The sequence below is a fragment of the Elephantulus edwardii genome, unplaced genomic scaffold (genome assembly GCF_000299155.1).
Source record: "Elephantulus edwardii isolate Elephantulus edwardi_28Jun2011 unplaced genomic scaffold, EleEdw1.0 scaffold00013, whole genome shotgun sequence".
NCBI classification, from domain to species: domain Eukaryota; kingdom Metazoa; phylum Chordata; class Mammalia; order Macroscelidea; family Macroscelididae; genus Elephantulus; species Elephantulus edwardii.
In genome coordinates this window covers 26,070,227-26,094,321 of record NW_006399763.1, presented here as the reverse complement: position 1 = coordinate 26,094,321, position 24,095 = coordinate 26,070,227, and the positions used below count along the sequence as shown (strand labels likewise).

General features: G+C 37.4%; 1 pseudogene; it reads left to right on the top strand.

Moving 5' to 3' along the window:
- Nucleotides 1-1,561: 1,561 nt before the first annotated feature.
- On the top strand, nt 1,562-2,652 carry LOC102854866 (annotated as a pseudogene).
- The last annotated feature ends 21,443 nt before the right edge of the window (nt 2,653-24,095 follow it).

The following is a 24,095-nucleotide window of genomic DNA, read 5'->3' as shown; positions in this document are numbered from 1 at the left end:
AGTAGTTCTACTCTGCATATACAGAATCGCCATGAATTGGAATTGCAGTGGACAACAATAACAATATTGTTCACTTTTATTTTTACTCTCCTGGGCAATTTTCGATTTTGCTTTAATCTGCTTCTAAGCAGGATCAGCACACCTGCAATGTGAATCTACTAGCAGCGCCTCAGGTAAAAGATGGGCGATTGATCTCCTCCTTTGGGTTTAAAGTGCTAGAAATCCAGTGGCTCATTACAAATAAGTCAGTTCTGACTTCATGGCAATCAGTAATGGAGTTTGAAAGACTTCTTGAGGGAATTTAAAAATTTGCAAAATCTCTACAATTGACATCTGTTTTCACCAAAGGTCTCATTTTCCAACTGACTTACACCAGATGCATTTTCTCCTTCCTTTTCTTAGATGCAGTAGGACGCTAGAAAATATAATAAATGAGGGGCTTTTAAAATAAACATATTATAATTTGTTTTAGAATGTGTTTAGGTAGGAATGACTTACAAAACACTATAATTTATAGAAAGTTGGGACAAAATTTCATTATATATCATTGCTTGTCAATAAATTCACATATTAACACTGAAATGAATACTAGGTTATATGCTTACAGACATGTAATGAAAATGTTACTAAACTTTTAGTAATTATTACTTTGCAGCAATCTTTCTATGTTTTGAAACCCATTCATTTTCAGTTCTGACATAGCTTTTGGAGGTTGCTGTACCTCATCTGATTGTTGACATCATCTATTTCAGTGCTTGTGCATAGTAGCCAAACAACCAGGATTAAAATACTCTCTGGTGTTCTCATCTTTTTAGTCCTAGACTTCACATAGCATAGTCTAGTCAGAAAAACAAAAAGCTGAAATTTGAAGTTTCCTGGTTGGTATGCATGCAGTTCGGCTCCACCCACTGCTCCTTGGGATGAAGATTCACATTATCATCTAGTGCAGTTAACTGTCTCTGATAACCTACCGGAGGTCAAATACGTGCATAGAAGTCTATTCCGAGGCGATGGTATACAACAACACCACAAGATGATACAGGTGTTTTGTGTTGGGTTGATAATTGTCTACCTGAATGATGTACTCACTACTGATATGCAACATCATGATAGATGGAGAAAAGATTAAAGTTTTCAATGCTTTCATCTTACTTGGATCCATAATTAAGACCTTTGGTATCAGCAGGCAGGAAATCAGGACGCATATAGCATTGAGCAGTTCTGCTGTCAAAGATCTCTTAAAAATATAGAGAAGTACTGACTTTATTTTGCAAACTAAGGTGTGCCTGATTCAGGCCTTGATCTTTTTAATCACTTATTGTGCTTCTGAGAGCTGGATAGTGAATAAAAATGACAATCAAAGCCCTTGAATTGTGTTGTTGTAAAAGAGTATTAACATAATATGGACTGCCAAAGTAAACAAAAATGTCGTGGAAAAATTGCGGCCAGGACAACTATAAAAGCTGTGTGCTTCAGAAGATTCGTCCTATTTGGCAGTTGCTGCCTCACTTGCCATTTCTGAAATCCAGGAGGACACTCCTCTCAAAAAAGACCTGTCACCATGGTCCACTGATTCCCAGCCCTCACCCCAGAGCAGAAGAAGGAGCTCTCAGAAACTGCCCACGTCATTGTTGCAAATGGCAAGGGGATCCTGGCTGCAGATGAGCCTGTAGGCACCATAGGAAACTTCCTGCAGGGGATCATGGTGGAGAACAAGGAGAAGAACCACCCGCAGCTCTGAGAAATCCTCTTCACCATGGACAGCTCCATCACCCAGAGCATCAGGAATGTGATTCTCTTCCACAAGTCCCTCTATCAGAAAGACAGCTAGGGAAAGCTGTTCAGAACCATCCAGAAGGAAAAGAGCATCGTGGTGGGGATCAAGTTAGACCAAGGAGCTACTTGCTTTGTAGGAACAAAGAAACCACTATTTAAAGGCTTGATGGTCTCTCTGAGCACTGTGTTTAGTACAAGAACGATGGTGCTGACTTTGGGAAGTGGTGTGCTGTGCTGAGGATTGATAACCACTGTCCATCCAATCTCACAATCCAGGAGAATGCCAATGCTTGGGCTCACTATGCCGGCATCTGCCAGCAGAATGGATTGGTGCCAATTGTTGAAACAGAGGACAATCCTGAATGGAAGTCATGACCTAGAACACTTCCAGTATTTTTACTGAGAAGGTCCTGGCTGCTATGTACAAGGCTTTAAATGACCATCATGTTTACTTGGAGGGCAAACCTGCTTAGGCCAAACATGGTGACTGCTGGACATGCCTGCACTAAGAAGTATACTCAAGAGCAAGTGGCTATGGCCACTGTCACAGCCCTCCACCTCACCATCCCTGCGGCTGTTCCTGGCATCTGCTTCTTGTCTAGGGGCGTGAGGAAAGAAGATGCTACTTTTATCCTCAATGCTATTAACATTTGCCCTCTACCAAAGCCCTGGAAACTAAGATTCTATGGACGGGCCCTGCAGGCCAGTGCACATGGTGCTTGCGGTGACAGAGCTGCCAACAAGAAGGCCACCAAGGATGCCTTTATGAAGCAGGCCCTGGCTAACTGCCAAGGAACCAAAGGACAGTATGTCCACACAGGTTCCTCTGGAGTTGCTTCCAGCCAGTCACTCTTCACGGCCTGCTATACCTGCTAGGATTTGTGGAGGCCAGCCTTGCACTAGCTCTTCTAGACATTCTGGTTGGAGGGCTGAAAAAACCTCCATGTTTCCACTGACTCTGGAAATGAGACAAAATTAGATCAGAGCTATTGGAGACACAGTTATGTATTCTTACACAAGAAAAAAAAACCAACACCAAATTCTACTAACATAAAAGTAAAAACAATAAAAGGTGCACCCAAAGTGCTTCATGAAAGCAAGGATGACAAAACTTTGTCAAATATATTTTACATATGCTGCTAGAAGAGGTGATATTCCTTGGAAAGAGCCATCATGCTTAAAAAGATGGAGAGTCAACAAAAGAGAAGACCTTCAATGAGATAGAGTGACACAGTGGCGATCACAATGCATTCAAATGTGTCAGAGATGATGAGGATGCCACAGGATAGAGGAGGGCTCCGATTTCTTGTTCATAGGGTCACTATGTGTTGTATTTGCCTCGAGGGTAACTACCAAAAACAGCTGGTATCCCTAGATGACCAAGGTGTAAGTGTCTGCATTGAAATTCCAAAGACACTTGATTTAAATCTACCAGCTACCCTGAGGGAGAAGAAAGACCAGTCTCCTCCGATGCAATTTATTACCTCTGAAAATCTGCAGGAAGGTCATGTATTTGTAACTTGCAACTTGACAGCTAACAACAAACACACATATATATATACACACACAAACATATACATATATATATATATACACAAACACATATATACACACAAACACATATATATACAAAATACATACATATATACATATGCATCCATATATACACACATACACATATTTTTTTAAAATTTTTGTTGTTATATGCTGTTGAGTCGCTTGTGACTCATAGCAACCTGATGTACAACAGCCCTATACCCTGCCCCCTATCCTTTGCCAATCTTATTGTCTCTGACCTACCCCCATTATCCCAGTCCCTGAATCAATCTATCTCATCAAGGGTCTTCCTCTCTTGCACTCTCCCTCTACCCTCTCAAGCATGATACCCCTCTCTGAAGACTGGACCATCCTTAAAACATGTCCAAAATACGTCAGACGAGGCTTCAGAATCCTTGCCTCCAAGGAGCAGCCTGGTTTCACAAATCTCTGGGATGAACCTGTTTGTTCTCCTAGCCATCCATGGTATATTCAATACTCTTATCCAGAACCAGAGCTCAAAGGCATCAATTCTCCTTCTATCGTCCCTAGTCATTGTCAAGCTTTCAGTGCATGGCAATCAATTGCAAAGATCATGACCTGAATCATGTAAACTGTCGTCTCCAGACTGACATCATTGTTCTTTAATACTTTGGAGAGATCTCTGATAACAGCAGAATTTCTCAATACAATTCATCTTTTAATTTCCTGGGCCAACACAACACCAAGAGTACTGATTATGGAGCCAGAAAACTGAAGTTGTTAACAGTCTCAATCTCTTCACCATCTATAATGATGCTGCCAATAGTCTCCTTTGTTTTCTTGATGTTTAGCTTCAATACATACTATGAGAAAAAGAAATCTAATAAGAACAAGTCTTTGAGAGTATTTTATCCCTGAGTGAAAGAGATTTTCTTTGTATTAATTGTGCCTTTCTCTTCTGGTTAATATTTGCTACTTCAAGCAAATCTATATAAGCTGCTTTTCCATGAAAAAGTTGTCAGAAATTGTAAGAACATTCTATAGTCATTTTATGCTAAGCATACCAAGAATTTTATCAGATTGCACTACTTTTCCTCATCCAAGCCATTGATGTTTCTGGTGGCACTGCTACAATTACTGCTCTTCATTGATGTCAAATAAGAACTGATACACAGTTGACTTTTTAGGAAGTTTTCAGAAGCTGTAAATTGCATGGAGCGGTTTGTTCATCTTTCTCCCACCAAGAAGCTGGTGGATTCAAACCATCTGCCTTTGGATGTACAGTTTCTCTCTTTCTTCATCTCTTAAATTCCCTCAGTAGATTCTCAATACAGGGGTCAGACTGGTCTTATTAAAATTGAAATCATTTAGAAAACTTTCACTTTAAGTCAAAGCCAATGACATTTGCAAAAATTTTAACTCCAAGTTAAAATCTTGCTCTTCAGGATCAAGCTCCCGCTCTCTTTCTGACTTTTCCCTTCTGCTGTTTGCTTCTGGTTAACTCCATGCCTACCATACTGGTCCCAGTGAAGTTTTAAGAGAATAATACTTCCTTAGGGACTTTGTCTTTGTTTCTCCCTCTCTTTGCCTTCTTTCCTCCCAGTTTTTAATAATGTATTCCATGCACTCTGTCTCATTTTTCACTTTGCTTTTATGGCACACCTCACTATTAAAACCAACTACATAAAGTGTGTGTGCATATACATTTGTATTGCTTGCACTGCATAGTGCTAGACTTCTAAGTCTAGGTCAGTGTGTGACTTACTATAGAGTCTAAATAAATACGTTTATTGAATGGACACATAATGTACTTCTTTTAGAGGAGTGAATGAGAATGAAATTTGCTAGTAGTACTCTAACCTTCACTAGTACTAGACTGAAAGGCTCTCCCTTTAATTTACTTCTAACCTTTTCTTAAGAGGGTGGGTAGATTTGTCTCTGAGGCGATATTGGGGGAAGTTTTTCCGGGACTGAAAATTTCTATCTGGAGAAGTTTCCTGTCCTTTGCTCTTTCAGGGTACCTCCAGTAACAAATGCACTTTGTCTGACCTTGGAGTACTGTGCAGTCAATTCCTTTGTGCTGAATACAATAGAAATATAATTCAAAAAGGATGAGAACCAGAGGGTGGGACTTGGTTTCCAGCTAAGGCTTCTTGAAGTATTTGTAAAAGCACCATAGAAGGGATGCCTGTTAGCTTCTTTTCCCTCCAGTGTCTCTGTTTTCTATCAGTTGAAAAAGATAGAGGATTTACAATGCTATTTTTTTTCTCAAAGGTAATTGGCCACCAGGGCCACTTCCTTAACATAGAAGTGAAAAACTACCAATGTTTTCCACCTCAGAAAATCATGGGTAATTTTCATTTGATCTTAAACTGGTCCTTCACTTTCTAGAACTTGTAAGTTTCTAGGCCATGATAAAAGTTTGTTGCAAAGGAACTATTTGCTATATGATAACCTCCACTGAAAGTATATTTTAGGACAACACTTTGTTTTATTATAAAGATGTAGTCTAGTGGGTAAGGGATTGTACTGTCAACCCAGTGGTACATGATTTGAATCCTCCTGCTGCTCTACTGAAGAAAGGTGGACAGTTTCCTCCCATGCTATTTACTGCCTCTAAAAATCTGCTAGAAGGTCATTTACTAGTTGGTTCTGACTCTATGGACTCCAGGACGTGTGACAACTCCAATCTCTAACAATAATCTCTAATACGACACATACAAACAACTTCCTTACTTGTGAGAGATATTATTTTTCAATTTTTGAAATATTTTTATTCATTCAAAAACAATTAACCAAGTATACATAAACATAGATTGTTGTTCTTATGTGCCATCAAGTCTCCTGTGACTCATTGAAACCATGGGTATAGTAGCTCTGAATCCTGCTGTAGGTCCTGAGCCAGTCTCACTGACTCCAACACATCTACTTCCATTATCCCAGTTACCATGTCAATCCATCTCATCTGGAATCTCCTCTACTGAGCTGTCCTCACACCCTTCGAAGCATAATATCCTTTTCCAAGGAATGCTTTCTCCTGGCAACATGCCCAAAGTTTGTGAGACTGAGCTAAAAGATCACTGCCTTGAAGGAGAAACTTGACTTTATCCTCTCCAATACAGACCTGTTCTCTTGGCAGTCCATGTTATGTTAAATAGTCTTTGCTAGCATCACAACTCAAGTGATCAATTCTTCTTCTGTCTTCTTTAGTTATTACCCAGCTCTGACACATAGCAAGTAATTGCAAAAACATAGCCTGGATCAGTATCATCTTAGTCCTTAGATTGACATCCTTACTGTTTAGCACTTTGGAGATGTCCCTGACAGTAAAATTTCCCCATCTTTTGATTTTATTGACTGCTGCTAGTATCAAGAGTGTTAGTGGTAGAGCTGAGCAAGCTAGAATTGTTAATAACCTCAATCTCTTCTTCATTTATCATAGTGCTGTCAGTTGGCTCAGTGGTGAGAATTTTGTCTTCTTGATGTTGAATTTCAATCCATGTTGAAGGCTATGAAAATTGATTATGTTTTTTAAGACAAAATATAATGGCATTGTTGTATTTTTTATAAAAGTATCTTTCAAATAACTATCATTGAAATTTTTGAAAATGTAAAGCCATTCTTTTAAAAATTCATTGTGATTTTAGCAAAGGTTTACAGAAAGGTTTGGTTTTCATTCATTTATTTTTGCACATTTCCCTACTTTCCCCTCCCATTCACCTCCACCTGTTCACTTTGCAATGCACCTCTTGTTCTAGATTGTTGTCATTCACATAATGCCTAGTCAAAAATTCCTTTTAGACAGTTCTTCCCCTCATCTGTTCCAGTGCAGTATTCATTATCTAGATGCTATTTTTCTATTCTCTTTTTAACCCCTCATGTCAGCCTTATTATATAATAGTGGTGTTATGCAGTCTTTGTCTTTTTGTGACTGAGATACTTCAGCATACTGTCTTCCAGGTTTACCCAAGTTGTATGATGTTTTATAAGTCCATTGATTTTCCATGTTGTGTAATATTCCATTGAGTTAATGTACCATGGTTTTGCATTCATTAATTCTGATTATTATACTCTTTTCTCCAGTCTCTACCAGAATCTCCTGTAAAATATCCAATGACAGATCTTAGTCTTTCTGTAAAGCAAACATCATCATTTTCTCTTTCTCCTGCTGAAGAGCTTCGTAGGAATAAGTGTCAGGGAGTCCCTGAAACATTTCTCTAGTAGTACACCTACAGTGCACATTAATCTCCTACATAGGTTTACAGGGAGCTGTGCTAGCATTTTCACCAGCAGTATCTCTGGTAGTATTCTGCACAATGTTCCTGTTTCAGAAACACTTATTTCTCCTACTCACAGAATCTCTATTTCTGCTTTACAAAATTGATCCCACTTGTGGGTCTTCTGGAAAATTATTTAATCGTTCCACAATATTTAGCTCTACCTTTCTTTGTTTCACAATCTGCAGGAAAGAACATGACCAACTTAATTTATGTTACTTATCTAGGGACAGCCTTTCAAAGTGAGTCTGAATCTCTCCAGAGTCCTTCTTTTGAGATGAAATAGTAATAATAATGAAAATTGTCAAGAGTATCTGAAAAGAATTGTGTCAAATACTTCGAGTATGTTGTCAGAAGGCACCAGTCCTCAAATGAGACATCATGCTGGGGAATATAGAAGCTCACCAAAAGAAAGGAAGACCTTCAGTGACATAGATTGATCTAGTGACTGTGACAATAAATTTGAGCATAGTGGAGATTATGGAGCTGGCACAGGATAGGGCAAGATTTCAACCTACTGAGTTGCTATAAGCTATAGTGAAGTCAGTGACACCTCACAACAACAACTGCTTGAATTGGAAAAATGTATGTATAACTATATTTATGTTGTTGTTAAGTGCTGCCAAGTTGTAGACGACTCATAGAGACCCTATGAAGGAAAGACCTAAATCCTTGTATAACTTTCATCTTTTCTCTAAGTTTGTAGAGTATTTGGAGGCTAGCTATTTCGGAAGTGGATGCCACTCCTGCTTCCCAGCCTGTTTTAATCTGGGAGCTCCACCAAACACTGTCTACTATGAGTAACAATTATCACATTTGATGTATTCAGTGTCACAGTGTTTAGCATCACAGCAACTTGAGTTATCTCTGTACAGCAAATGGACAGACCACTGCTATACCACTTAGAAGAATGTTTGACCGAAAACAATTAAAACCAGGCCTAAGGGCCACAGATTAAAATCACCCACCTTTGGCTTGGTAGCATAACTTTCTCTCTACTAGGTCAACAGAGCTCTCTCTATGGCTCACAGCAATTCTATGAATAAACAGATCTAACGCTTGCCTAAGCCATCCTCACAATCTGAAACTTGCTCAAGCCCATTGTTAAAGTCACTGTATCAATTCATTGTGTTGAAAATCTTCTATTCTTCTCTGGCCTTCCACTTCTCTCAGCATGATGTCATTTCCCAAGGACTGATACCTTAACTGCTGCTTGTTGTTGCTAAGTGCCATGTATATCTCTATATCATCCATATCACCTATAGCACCTGTATCATCTAGATCTAGATCTATCTAGATCTAATTTATATCTATCAAACTAATTGTTTAGTTTATGAAATTTTTGAATTAAAGTAAATTAAATTTACCAGAAAATTAATGAAAACATGACTTGTTCAATATGGAATAATTTGAAATAAGCTGTTTACAAAATAAAGCAACTACTTTCTAATTTATAAGGGCAGGAAAAAACTAAATGGCCGTGCAGAGAAAGAATCATTAGCTGTCAGACAGGCAAGCACTCCTCATCTTGAAGGTAATAGGAGAACAGTTCCCAGAACTTGGAAAGAGAGAGAGTACAGAGTAAACTATCCTGGCAGAGGCAGTGACTTCTAGTCAACTGTCCTAGGGGAAGAATCAAGTGATTCCCTGCACTCATTTTTATTCTCTTATAAGTCTCCCACAGAAGTTTTCATCTAATAATACAACTCCATGGAAGCCCAAGCTTTCTGATTAATCCTTTCACATCAGTCCCTTTACAGTGGAGAACAAGATGCCTATGCAAGAGAGTGCATCTGCAGGGACAAGTGCAAAAGCTCATCTCAGTTCACTATAATAGCTTTCATCTGCGGAACACCTTCATACCTCAGATGCTTGGGATCAGCATCGCTACATAAAATACTGCTCTTTAGAGAAGAAATCTAGTGCTATAATTATTTGCTCTCCAGTGAGATTTAATGAATAAATGTTTAGTTATTAAATACAAGGAAAATTTAAAGAGAACAAATAGAAAAACTCTACTGACTATTTCTCAGCTTAAATAATTAAAATGATAGAACTTCTTACACATTTCTGAGCCTAAAATATTATGAGATATTTTACTATTGTTAGCATTACAAAGAATTTTTAATGTATGACTTCTTGTTGTTGGGGTTTTTTTTATTATTTCATAAAGATTTTTCAATTTTAAAGTACTGTCTATAAAGGGAGCTCTGGTGGCTTAGCGGCAAGAAGCTGTGATGGAATCCTGAAGGCACGTGGTTCAAATCCAAATCTCCTCCTGTGCCAGTCAGATCTGAGTCAATGGTACACAACAAGGGAAATACAATAAAATAACAAATTTTAAAAAGCACTGTCTACAGGGACTAACCAATGTAATAATCAAGAATGCAGAACTCAGAGAGCCTCAAGTTACTTTACCAGGTATATCCATTTTGGGTTTGGTAAGAAAACTGTATAGATTGCCAAATTTATTTGGTTCTCTTTGTGTATTGACATAAACTTATTAAAAAAGAATATTCAAACACTGCCATCAAGTTTATTCCGATTTACATGACCTGCTGGAGTGAGTAGAATTTTCATATAGGGTTTCCAAAATTATAGATCTTTATGGATGCACAAAGCCTCATTATTTACCTGCAGAGTAGCTAATGCACCCATATTTCTGGGTTTTGGGTTAGCACTGAATGTTTTAACCACTAGCTCAGCAGATAATAAAAATAAATAGATAATAAAGAAGAGTGTCAATCAGGTATATATTGCCCATGCAAAACAACATGTGTTAAAAATTGCTAAATTAATTTCAAAAGAAGAAAACATTAATGAAAATTATAACAATCTATTTAAAATATAGTTGCAAGAAAAAAAACCTGATGCAGTTAAAGAATTCTCAGAAAATATATAATAGGTTTTAAGAGGAAGTTTTAAAAAGTTTTATCTAATCACAAAACATCTGAAAGTCGAGTAATGAACAATATGAGTGAAGAAGAATTGATGCCTGAATTGTGATGCTGGAGAAGAGTGTTGAATATCCCATGGACTGCAAAAAGAACTAACAGGTCTCTTTTGGAGAAAGTGCACCTAGTGTGTTTTTAGAAACAAAGATCTCACATATTTTGGGCATTTTGTCAGGAAGAACCAGTCCTTGGAAAAAGACATAATGCTAAGGAAGGTGGAGAGTTAGAGAAAGAAAGGAAGACCCTAAAATATACAGATTGATCCAGTGACTGTAACAATGCACTGGAGCGATTCGGAGAAGGTAAGGATAGTGTGAGATAGCGCAAGGTTCTGGTCTGCTGTTCACAGACTAGCTGTGCTATCATAGTTGATGGTACTCAACAACAGCAACAATGACAAATTATGATTCATATTGTCTTAGATAAAATTTACATAGCCAATTCAGTTTCCCAACCAATAGTTTATACACAGATTATTCTAACACATTGGTTACAATCCCTGCAACTTGTCAACACTCTTCCTATATATCCTCCTTTATTTTCTCATTTTCATCCATCCTGTTCCTCTCTTTCGTCTTCATTTTTTATTTATTTATATTTTTTTATCTCATGTACTTGATTGCTCTGAGGGGGGGGGAAATCTTCATTATGTTTTTAAAGTTTCATCTCTTTTCTGTCTGCAAGGTGACCACTGGAAGTATTCAGCTTTAAGTTAAAAGGTTTTTTCATGACAGAAATCTACAGGTTTGTTTAATCTGCTTCCAACCATTAAGTCTGATCATCCTCCCCTTCTAACTAGAACCTTGTAATCTTGGTCAGAGTAGTTGATAGTGATAGCTGAGTTCTATATAATTCTGGAAGCTAGAATAGGTTATAGTTCACGGGCACTATTAGTCCTCTGAATGAGTTATTTCCTAAAGTTTTTGTCCTTTTTCATTTTCCTATTCTCTAGGTGGAAAGATATCTAGCTGATTCATAGATTACTGTGCATAAGCTTGTAACACATCAGACACTACGTAGTAGACTAGTGTAGACTGTATGTGGGTGAGGGAGAGAGAGAGAGGTTCGTTCAGATGAAACAACTATAATAAAAGCTCATTTTACAAATGTATTTTTAACTTTTCTCTGTGCAAATAAACAGCTTCTATATCTAATCTATTAGCATTTATATGTCATGTTTTGAGGAAAATATGTAATCCTTTAGCTGCTCTATTAACTGGAGTGTTTTTGTATTAATCCACTTGGAAAAAGACAGTAAAAAGGAAATTCTAAGACTATATTATTGAAAATGAACTGTCCATCCTCAAATTCAAAGTAGTACTGTTTATAATGTAGACAACTTTCTTAGTTATGTTGCTGTTATGCATTTTAGGTCTTTAAAATGAATAGTAGTAGTTCTTTTAAAATCTGGGTGCCAATTTGTAAATATATTGCAAAAATTAGAATGTTGTTCATTCATATTCCTTTTCTGCCAACTCTGGAAATTATCATTGATACTTTCAATTTATGCCCTACTGTAAGTAACTTTGGTAAGAATGAACTACTTATTAATTTAGAGAACATAGCTGGTGGCTGGTGCCTCCATGGCAGCTCCTTTTGGTGACAGTCAGGCAAGGGAAGTTTCTGGGGTCTTTTGAATCATGTGTTACTGTCCTTTTTGCCTGCAAGGGTAAGTAAGTGTGGGGCTGAGCCTGTGGAGCCTGCTCCAGGCCCTAGCTTAAAATCCTATTGAACCACAGGCCCTCAGGCCAGCCTTTAATTGTTTTTGGTGAAACATTCTTCTATGTCATGTAACCCTGGTGTGTCCACTTGCTGTACAGAGGTAATTTGTGGTTGCTGTGAAGCCGAAAACTGTGACACTGGTAAGTCAAATGCAAGAATGGTTACCCATGGTGGACAGTGTTTGGTGAAGCTCCTCGATTAAAACAAGCTTGGAAGAAGGAGTGGCATCTACTTCCACAATTGTTTGCCTCTGGAAACCCTATGAACCTGGAGAAATGACAAAAGTTAGATAAGAGGTGTCCAAGACTTTCATTCATAGTCGCTATGAGTCACCTGCGACTTGATGGCACATCACAACAACAACAATTGACATATGCAGCTCCAGTACCCAATTTGTTAGTTGTAGTATACTTGAACCAAGAGGCAGTCATCAGAACAGAGCAAGGAAACACTGCATGGTTCAAAATTGGGAAGGGCATACACCAGGGATGTGTCCTGTCTCCACACTGTTTCAACCTGTATGCAGAACAGATCATCCAGGAGGCTGGGTTCTATGAGGAGGAATGTGGTGTCAGGATTGGTGGAAGATCTATCAACAATCTGAGTTAAGCAGATGACACAACCCTGCTTGCTGAAACTGAGGAGGACCTGAAGTGCTTGCTGTTGAGGGTCCGGGACTGTAGCCTTCAATATGGATTGAGGATCAATGTCAAGAAGACAAAAATTCTCACTACTCGACCAATTGGCAGCATCAGGATGGATGGTGAAGAGACCGAGATTGTTCACAGCTTTAGTCTGCTTGGCTCTACAATCAACACTCTTGGCAACAGCAGACAGGAAATTAAAAGATGTATTGCAATGGGAAAGTCTGCTTTTAGGCACCTCTCTAAAGTACTGAAGAGCAATGGTGTGTCTCTGGAGATTAAGGTGTGTCTGGTACAGGCCATGGTCTTTGCAATCACTTGTTATGCATCAGGGAGCTGGACAATGAACAGGGAGGATAGAAGGAGAATTGATGCTTTTGAGGTTTGGTGTTGGAGAAGAGTGCTGAGGGTGTCATGGACTGCTAAGAAAACAGATTCATCCTGGAGAGGGTTAAACCGGGCTGCTCCTTTGATGCAAGGATTCTGAGGCTTTTTCTGGCATACTTTGTTCATGTTGTAAGGAGGGACTAGTCCTTGGAGAAGGACATCATGCTTGGGAGGGTAGAGGGCAGGCGCAGGTGGGGAAGGCCCTCTGGTAGATGGATTGATTTGGTGACTAGGAAAATCGGGATGAGTGTGTCAGAGACAATGAGATTGGCACAGGACAGAGTAGAGTTTAGGGCTTTTGTACATAGGGTCACTATGAGTCACAAGCGACTCGATGGCACATAACAACAACAACAACAACAATTATTGGGGTGGTTAGTGTGTTTCTATGATGCTGAAATCCATGCATTGTCATGAGAATAAGCCATGATCTATAGGTTTCTAGACTAATCTTCTAAAAATCATCCAGAGAAAACTCAATGGATCACAACAGAATATTATCACATATAGTGCCAAAAAGGGAGCTCTGGTGGCCTTGCTTTAAGAATCTGTGCTGTAATCCCAAAGGAACACATTTCAAATCACCAGCTGCTCTGCAGAAGAAGGATGGGCAATCTTCTCCTGTGCAATTATTGCCTCTGAAAACCTACTGGAGGATCAGCTATGGTCATTTCTGACCTGATGGTACACAACAACAACAATGTTGAAAAATTAGCACCTAGGTTAGAATGTTGTATTCAATAGCAAAAATATGCATTCAAATACGTCACAGATTGTGAAAATAGTACAAAACTGGACAGCATTCTGTACTGTTATACATGTTGTTAGCAAAAGCTGACTTGATGTCTGCTAACAATGGCTTACATAACTTATAATTATTTAATTAATCCAAGTTCTGTATTTTCCTATAGTACCAAACTTTAAATTTGATTTTCAAAATCTTGATTTATTGTCACTCATATATTTTTAACCATAACTCTTATGGTTTAGAAATCAACTGTTATATGTGGCTATTATGTAGGACTACAGAATCTTTTTTACAAAGGTAAGGATTCATCCATTAATTCATTAAAATTTGCACCTTTACAATGACTAGGGATGATAGAAGGAGCATTGATGTCTTTGAGCTGTGGTGTTGGAGAAGAGTATTGAATATACTATAAACTGTTAAGAGAACAAACATTTTCATCCTGGAGAGGGTGAAAATAGGCTGCTTCTTAGAGGGAAGGACTCTGAAGTTCATTCTGACATAATTTGGGCATGTTGCAAGGAGGGGCCAGTCCTTGGAGAGGGACATTATGCTTGAGAGAGTGGAGGCACAACACAGGAGGAGAAAACCCTCTAGGAGATGGATTGATTCAGTGACTTGAATAATAGGGGTAGGTGTGATTGGCTCAGGATAGAGCAAGTTTGAGAGCTGTTGTTCATAGGATCGTTATGTGTCACAACGACACATAACAACAGCAACAACAGGTAAGATACTCTAAAGATAGGCAACAAATAGACACAACAATTTTCGAACGCTTAAAAATATCAAAACTAATTCCATAATATGTGAACTACTCTTTGCAATTAATATGAAAAATACCAACAACTGAATGAGAAAATAAACAGAGAAAATTAAGCAATTAAAAAAACACCCAGAAAATTGGAATGACAAAAAAACCCTTTGAATAACAGTGAATCTTATTAAAGTTATGAAAATGTAATTTAAAACATAGATAATTTTTTAAATATAAAATTGGTAAAAAAGTAACTCTGGTAATCACAAAAGTCATTGAAATCATGTAGAACTGTGTAACATCAGGATTCCTCGTATAGTGCTTACTGAAGTGTATGATGTTGAAGAATTAGGAATAAACCAACAGTAAAGGTCTTAGTAGTAGTTGGTGGTCTGTACCACAATCAGCTCCTGGCCTAGTTTATACAGCTGATATTGAGCTTCTCCAGTGGTTCTTTCAGCAGATGTAATCACTCTGATTCCTCTGCATACCATCAGGTGAAATCCATGTATATAGCCTGCATTTATGTCTCTTAAGAAATGTATTTGTAATGAATAAGTTACTGATTGTGCAAAATTCAATCATTCTCTCCAGCTCCGTATCTGTCACCGAATCCATGTTTTCCAACTACTGAGTCTTCTTCTCTGTTCCCATCTTTTACATTCCAATCACTCATCACTATCAATGCACCTTGATTGCATGTTCGATCGGTCTCCGACTGTAAAAGTAAAAATCTTCTATTTCCTCTTCCTTGTCTCTGGTTGTTGGTGCCTATATCTGAATGATAGTGGTATTCACTGGCCTTCCTTGTATGTGTATGGATGTTATCCTGTCACTCAGAATATTGTACTTCAAGATGTATCTAGAAATTACTTTCTTAACTATGAAAGCAAGTCCATTTTACCTCACCTTTTCATCTCCAGAGTAATATATCATATGATCATCCGACTCAAAATGCCCCATGCCAGTCCATCTTAACTCACCAATGCCTTGTATGTCAATATTTATGCATTCCATTTCTTCCTTAACAATATCTAATTTTCCTACATTCATGCTTCTCACATTCCATGTCCCAATCACTAGTCTGATGCAGGCCATTGTCTTTGCTATCACTTGTTATGCTTCAGAGAGTTGGACAATGACTAGGTAGGATAGTAGGAGAATTGATGCCTTTGAGTTGTGGTGCTGGAGAAGAGTATTGATAGTATCATGGACTGCTAGAAAAACAAACATTCATCCTGGAGAGGGTTAAACCGGGCAGCTCCTTGGAGGCAAGGATTCTGAGGCTCCATCTAACATACTTTGGACATGTTGTATGGAAGGACCGGTCCTTGAAAAGGGACATTATGCTTGGTAGGGTGGACGGACAGCACAGGAGGGGAAGGCCCTCTATGAGGTGGATTGATTCAGTGACTGGGGTAATCAGGATGGGTGTATTGGAGAAGGTGCGATTGGCACAGGACAGAGCCAGTTTAGGGCTGTTGCACATAGAGTCGTTATGAGTCGCAAGCGACTTGATGGCACATAACAACAACAACAACAACAACAACAACAAAGGTCTTAGAATGTACCTTTTATGATTGTTTTTGTTCTTGTTTTTATGCACCAAGCTGAAACCTAATCATAGTTTATGTTCCAATGGGCTCTCAGAGATAGTAAATCATAAAGGAGAAAATGGTCCATCTCTAACCTTCAGAGTGGCTACTGGATCTGAACTGCATGTCTTGTTATGACATATTTTTCCAGTACTTGCTTTAGACAATTCTGAAATGTACACATTTCATTTAAAACTGTTTGAATAAATAAGAATAATCTCTCGAGTGTGTGAATCACAGTTCTGCTACTAAAGCATGTTTCTGTTTTTGATTACTGTCGAGTCGAGCACAACTCATAGCAACCCTATGAATAAAAGACCTGAAGCCTTTCTATAACTATTGTTTCTCAAACTGTGAATAATTTTGAAAAATACTCAGTTATAGTTAGCTCTTCAATTCACATTTAATATGTGAATTCAGTTCATATGTAACCAATACACAATATGATCAGTGGCCATCAAGATTATTTCTTTCAAAGGCTGTTGGTAATTGGTCTCTGCACATCTGTTACTGAATTCATGCATAGACAGTAGTTGTATTGCTTCTTTGTCTCCCCATGATAAACCATTTTGTGTTTTGCAGGGATAAATTGTTAATAGATTGAAAGGACTAGCCAAAATGAAAATAGAGCAAAGAAATACAAACACTGGGAGTAAAAAAACTGCAACAACAAAGGGAAAATAGGACAAGACCTACGCCTGTATAAAGCTTATTTTCCAAAAGGATTGAAAAGTTCATGTGACTATATTAAATAGTGAAAATAATAACAAAATTGCCCAAATAGTTTCAACATATTTAGTCTAAATTTGCCTAGGAACAGAGTTGTTGTTGCTGATTCCTGTCAAATTGACCATGACTCATAGTGACCCTATGAACAAAAGGACTGAAGCCTTTCTATTACTATCGTCATTTCTCAAAGTTAATAGAGTTTCCAGAGGCATGTGGTTTAGCAAGTGGATGCCACTCCTGCTTCCAAATCTGTCTTAAACTGGGAGATCCGCCAAACACTGTCAACCATGGGTAATCGTTACAGCATTTGACACCCAGTGGCACAAGGTTCTGCATCACAGCAACTCAAGGTTACCTCAGTACAGCATATTGACAGAAGAGTGCTGTACCACTTACAAGAATGTTTGTCCAAACTATAATAACAACCCGCTTTAAATACAAATGCCCTCCCCAATGTTGGGACAGAGAGTATCTTTTATAGTATTTTATTATGCAAATTTCCAACACACACTTTTCTTAATTGGCGGTATGTTTTATCCAATTATTCCATTGTTGTTGTTATTATGTGTCGTCGAGTCACTTGCGACTCATAGCGACACTATGTACAACAGCCCTAAACCCTGCTCTATCCTGTGCCAATCACACTGCCTCTGACACATGCATCCCGATTACCCCAGTCACTGAATCAATCCACCTCATAGAGAGTCTTCCCCTCCTGCGCTGTCCCTCCACCCTCCCAAGCATGATGTCTCTCTCCAAGGACCTGTCCCCTCCTTACAACATGTCCAAAGTATGTCAGATGAAACCCCAGAATCCTTGCCTCCAAGGATAAGCCTGGTTTAACCCTCTCAAGGATGAGTCTGTTTGTTTTCTTGGCAGTCCATGGTACCCTCAACATTCTTATCCAGCACCACACAGCTCAAAGGCACCAATTCTCCTTCTATCCTCCCTAGTCATTGCCCAATTCTCTGATGCATAACAAGTGATTGCAAAGACCATAGCCTGTATCAGGTACACCTTAGTCTCCAGAGTGACACCATTGCTCTTCAGTACCCTGGAGAGGTCCCTAACAGCAGATTTTTACATCGCAGTACATGTTTTTTGTTTGTTTGACTGGGTTTTTTTTTTTTTGGTGTGTGTTTGTTTTTTTTCTTTTTTTATTTACTTTTTTTTTTTTCCTGGCTACTGGTGCCGAGAGTGTTGACTGTGGAGCCAAGCAGACTAAAGTTGTTAATAATCTCAACCTCTTCACCATCCATCCTGATGCTACCAATTGGTCCAGTGGTGAGAATCTTTGTCTTCTTGACATTGAGCCTCAATCCATACTGAAGGCTGCAGTCCTACACATTGTGTTTTATAAGATTAATCACCACTGGTGATTATGCCCACCGTTGCTGATTCTTTTCAGGTCTCCACTGGATTTTTCCCATTTCCTTTAACCCCTCTCTCCACCCACAAAATTGTACAACCCGATGAGAAACAGTCCAAATGCCCAACCATAATCAAATGGATTGAGACATTGTGATACATTCACACAATGGAATATTATGCAGTGCTCAGTAGCAACGATTGCAAAAAGTACTATATAACTTGGGGAAATGAATGGAGAACATTATGCTGAGTGAATTAATTCAGTTTCATTTAGATCATTATTGGGAACATAGAAGGATAACAAGTAAAACAAAGAGAATCTTGTTGAAAGGGAGCTTTTTTTTTTTCTAACTTGGACAGAAGCAAATGACAGAAAAAAAACTCGCTGACTATCATTCACACCAATATGTTTGCCTTACTTGTTTCATTGAAAGAAACGGTAGTTACAAGGAAACAGAATAAACTTTGTCTGCCAGCTAATGTTGCTTTCTCCTTCCAGAAATTGTATGAATTAATCAATATTAAGTTATCTGGTGAAACTGCTAGTGCAGATAAGAATATAGCTTATTGAATGAAATTTGCAATCAGATTCCAAGGAATAATTAAGACAGATGACTTTGATGATTGTCAGATACTTAATATTGATGAAGCAGGTAATTTTTGGAAAGTAATTCTATCAAAAATATATATTAACAAGGATATAGAGTGTGAAATGGCCATAAATTAAAAAAAGCCTAGATAAGCATTTTGAGAACCACAGTGACAAGAAGATAAAAGTCTTGCCTAAGGCAGCAGAATTGATGTCCTATGGATACAGGATTCATACAAATTCCCTCTGGTTGAGACAAATATATGTTGACAAGTTTTGATAAATAAAATGTAAATACCAAGAACATACATTTTTTATAAGTACATTTAATGTAATTTATTTTTATTCTTTCCAGTCTTAAAGAAATGTTCATTGTAGATTCAATTTTCAAGAATTTTATTTTTAACCTAATAGCTAAGATGGTTCTGTTATGCATCAGATAGTTGGACAATGACTAGGGAGGATAGAAGAATTGATGCCTTTGAACTGTGGTGCTTGAGAAGAGTACTGAATATACCACGGACTGCTAAGAAAATGAACAGGTTTATCCTGAAGAGGGTGAAAACAGGCTGATTCTTGGAGGCAAGGACTCTGAAGCTTCGTCTGACATACTTTGGACACGTTGCAAGGAGGGGCAAGTCCTTGGAGAGGGATGTCATGTTTGGGAGGGTAGAGGGACAGTGCAGGAGAGGAGGACCCTGTATGAGGTGGATTGATTCAGTGATTGGGATAATATGGGTGGGTGTGTTGTAGACAGTGCGATTGGCACAGGACAGAGCAGGGTTTAGGGCTGTTGTACATAGGGTCGCTATGAGTGGCAAGCGTCTCGATGGCACATAATAACAACAAAAACAACAGCTAAGAAAGCAATATATATATATATTCCTATCTGTCATTGTCAGAGTCATCAGTTTCTAAATGTAAGTACACACATGATATACTACAAAATAGTTAAAATACTCATCACCATCAGAAAACATTTAAATATCAAAATCCATTTCAATGTATAGTGTTTATTCTAAAAGTTTAACATGAATGTGTCAATTTAGGAACCAAGTTGTGGTTTTGAAATCAGGGTTGTATTCTTCTCCCATTCGTATTAAATCTGTATGCTGAATAAAAAGTCCAAGAAGATGGACTTTATGAAGAAGAAAAGGATAACAGGTTTAGAGGAAAGATCATTAGCAACATGCAATATACATAAAGATGACAAACCCTGCTTTCTGTGAAAGTGAGAAAGACTTGAAGCACTTAAAAGTGAAGAACAAAAACTATAGTTATTGGTATGGATTACACTTCAAACTCTCTTTGACATTGAATTGGAGTCAACTTACAGCTGAGCAGGATTTACTGTCTATCTCTCTTCTATTGAGAGGCTGTTGGTTTAGAACCCCCAAAGAGGTGCTGATTTTTGGCTAACAACTCAACCCACTGTAGACTACATCATCAACGCTCTCTCCTTCAACAAAAAGAAAATAACAATTCTAACATTTGGGCAATAAGCAGCATAATGATAAACAGAGAAAAGGTCCATGACATAAAATATTTAATTTTACTTGGATTTGCAACTAATTTTTTACCAATTTGCTGAAAGATATCTTTAACATTTTAAAATTAAGACATCTCTGTGTGGATTAATATACAACTGGCCAAAACCATAGAAAAATCCTCAGTGAAATAGGAAAAATTCTCAAATACAGCAATGATTGTGAAAATGGCAAAGGTTTCAGCAGTGATTTATTTTGTTGTGCATAGATTTATCATGAGTTGGAAAGAATTTGATGCATCAGACAATAATAAAATACATACAAGTAAAATATTTTTGAAAATTATTAATAAATGGCTGGACCAGCACATCAACAGGAAACTACTAGTATTTCATATTGGATTTAGATAGAAGAGGCTGTGGAAAGAGGAATATCCTTACTGGGGTCCTGTGGACCTTAGCTGAAAGCAGAAAATACCAGAAAGATATTTATTTTCATTTTATTGACTACGTGAAGGCATTTGCCTGTGGGTATTATAGCAAATTATGGCTACCATGGAGAAGAATGTAAACTCAAGGACATGTGACTATGCTTATATGAAACCTATAAATTGACCAAGAACTAGTTGTTTGGAAAAGAAATAATTGTTTAGAATTAACAAAGAACTGTGTCAGGGATGTATCGTTTCTCCAAATGTAATTCATATTCTGAGCAGGTAATTAAGGAAACTGGACTTTATGAAGAAGTATGTGACATCAGAATTGGAGGAACATAATAATTTGCATTATGCACATGATATAACTTGGCTTGTGCAATGTGAAGACTTGAAGCATTTACTACCCAAGATCAAAGGCTACAACCCTCAATATGGGTTATAGCTCAATATCAATAAAACAAATAAATCTTGCCACAGCACTAATAGACAACATTATCATCAGTGGAGACAATATTGAAATTGTCTATGATATCACTCTACTTGGATCCACTGTCAACATCCGTGGTGGTAACAATCAAGAAATTAAAAGACAAATTGCACTGGGAAAACCTGTAGTGAAGGACCTCTCCAAAGGGATAAAGAGGAGAGTGTCAGCTAGAATGTTAGAGCAATAGTGGATAAGATGTGCCTGATCCAAGTCATAGTATTTTAAATTGCTTTGTGCATGGCAGAAATTTGAACAATGAATATGTATGACTGAAAAAGAATTAATGCTTTTGAATTACAGTGCTGATGAAGAATACGGAATATTTTGTGAACTTTCAAAAGAGTAAATAAGTCTGTACTGGAAGAAGTGCAATCAGATTGCTTCTTGGAAGAGAAGATGATGAAACTCTGTCTCGCATGCTTTGAGCATGTTATCAGAAGGAGGTAGTTCTTGGAAACAGACATGCTGAGAAAGGTACAGGGTCAGAAAAGAGAAGGTGACTTTCCTCAAGATGGATTATATAGAGAATGTTGCAAATCCATCCTGCCCTTAAGGGAGTTACCAGTTCAAACAACCTTCTCCAACTGGAGTAAATACTAATCATTCTTTGTCCTATGGATCAGTCCAGCAGTCCCCGTGAAAAAAAAAAAAACTCACTGCCATTGTGAAAGTTTTGTCTCATAGCAACCCTCTACCAGTTTCCAAAGGTAAAAATCTTTTTAGAAGAAGCTTTCCTGAATTTCTCCCTCCTATGGAGTTGTGGATTTGAACTGCCAACTTTTCTGTTTAGCAGCCTAATATCTTATGCATCATGATCTCAGGTTTTTTATTACCATGAGTTGAGAATCAGCTATATAACTTTTTTACTAATGTTGAATGTTAAAACTTTGGGTGTGCCACAGCTCTAGGAAAGCTCTTCCTTCTGCACTCTCTGAAAAAAAAATCTTCAGTTCCATTTAAGTTTAACTGAAATTTACCACCTTTAGGAATATTTTCAAGGCAAATAAGAAAGTTACAAAATAAATGATAAAGAAATGAGCTAGGATCCCCACTCAGTTCTTTGGTTTATATATTTTACAAACAAATTACTATTAAATAACAATATTTTTATAAATGGAACTGTTGTTCATTGCTGTCAAGTTGAGGGCGACTCATAGGAACCCTATGAACAAAAGGCCTGAAGCATTTCTATAAACTATTGTAATTTCTTCAGGTTCATAGAGTTTCCAGAGGCATGTTTTTTAGGAAGTGGATGCCACTCCTGTTTCCAAGCCTGTCTTAAAACTGAGAGCTCCACCAAACACTGTCCTCTATGAGCAGCTGTTATGGCATTTGACCCTCAATGACATAAGGTTATTTCATTTCGGATTAAGAAACATTGAGAACTTGATCTCATCTGGAGAAATTTAATGGCTATATAAATAATTTTTTGTTTACTTTTTAACTAGAAAAATGATGGATTATTACTTAAAATAACACAAAATAAGGATAGAAAACAGTAATCTGTTTTAATATAAAAAAGTAGTCAATTCAGTATAATTATTAAGTCACAAATAATGAGTTTATGTTGACAATGATGACAGCTAGCATAGGACTTATGATTTATCAGGTAAACCTTTAAGCACTTTACATGTACTTTCCATTTTACATGTACTGCATGCATATAAAACTAGTATAAGTAGTAAGTATCATTCTTATTTCTATTTTACAGAAAATGGAAATAAGGCACAAAGGGGCTTATTTACCTAACTTACCCAAGATCACATCATTAAGAGTACAAACTGTATGTTCTATATGTTTGTATATATGTATGTATATATGTGTGTTAAAAAGTGTTTAAAGAATATATGGACATAGTATTTCAAGTACCTTTAGAACTAACTTTGAATGCTTTTAGATATAAAGAAACACAGAACATCTTTCAAAAAGTGAAATTCTACCATAGAAGATAAAAGGAGGTGGTCTGGAAAATCGTAGAAAAAAGCCAGTATCTGGAAGATGGAGAAGTATCTTTAAATTGTGCTTGTAAATTATTTTCTTGTATCCAAAGAAATGTGATTTTTAACAAAGTTCAAATGAGAGAATATGACGTTTGATAGTGATTGATGTGAGTTTGAACCTCAGTTTACCTCCTTTTAAATTATCTGAATAACCAAGGACATGTTATATTATTTTTTTTTGTCTAAAATATTGGTTACTCCTTAACTGACTTTGTATAATTTTTGTGAGAATTCTATGCAGGTACTTAGCACATATGGTGTGGTCAAGAAGATCTAATCATGCTGTTTTTCTCCTTGTATCATTAACTACTGCTATACCACATACATTCCTTAAAATTTAATCACCTACTTTTCTACTCTATCCTATTTCACTGTCAGCAAATCATCCTGCGTTTAACACCACAGAGAAACATCTATTAAATGTGAACTTCTTCTGCCTAACTTCCTTTGGTGAGGAAGACATATCAAACTAAGACGCAAATCAATCTTTAATTATAACTGAATTCTTAAGGAAAACCACACACAATTGTGAGGATGACTCTCCAGCTGCTGATTTTCAAGGCATAACACATCACTTGGAAAAAAATGATTTTCGAACTGTGTTCTTCACACAATTTAAAT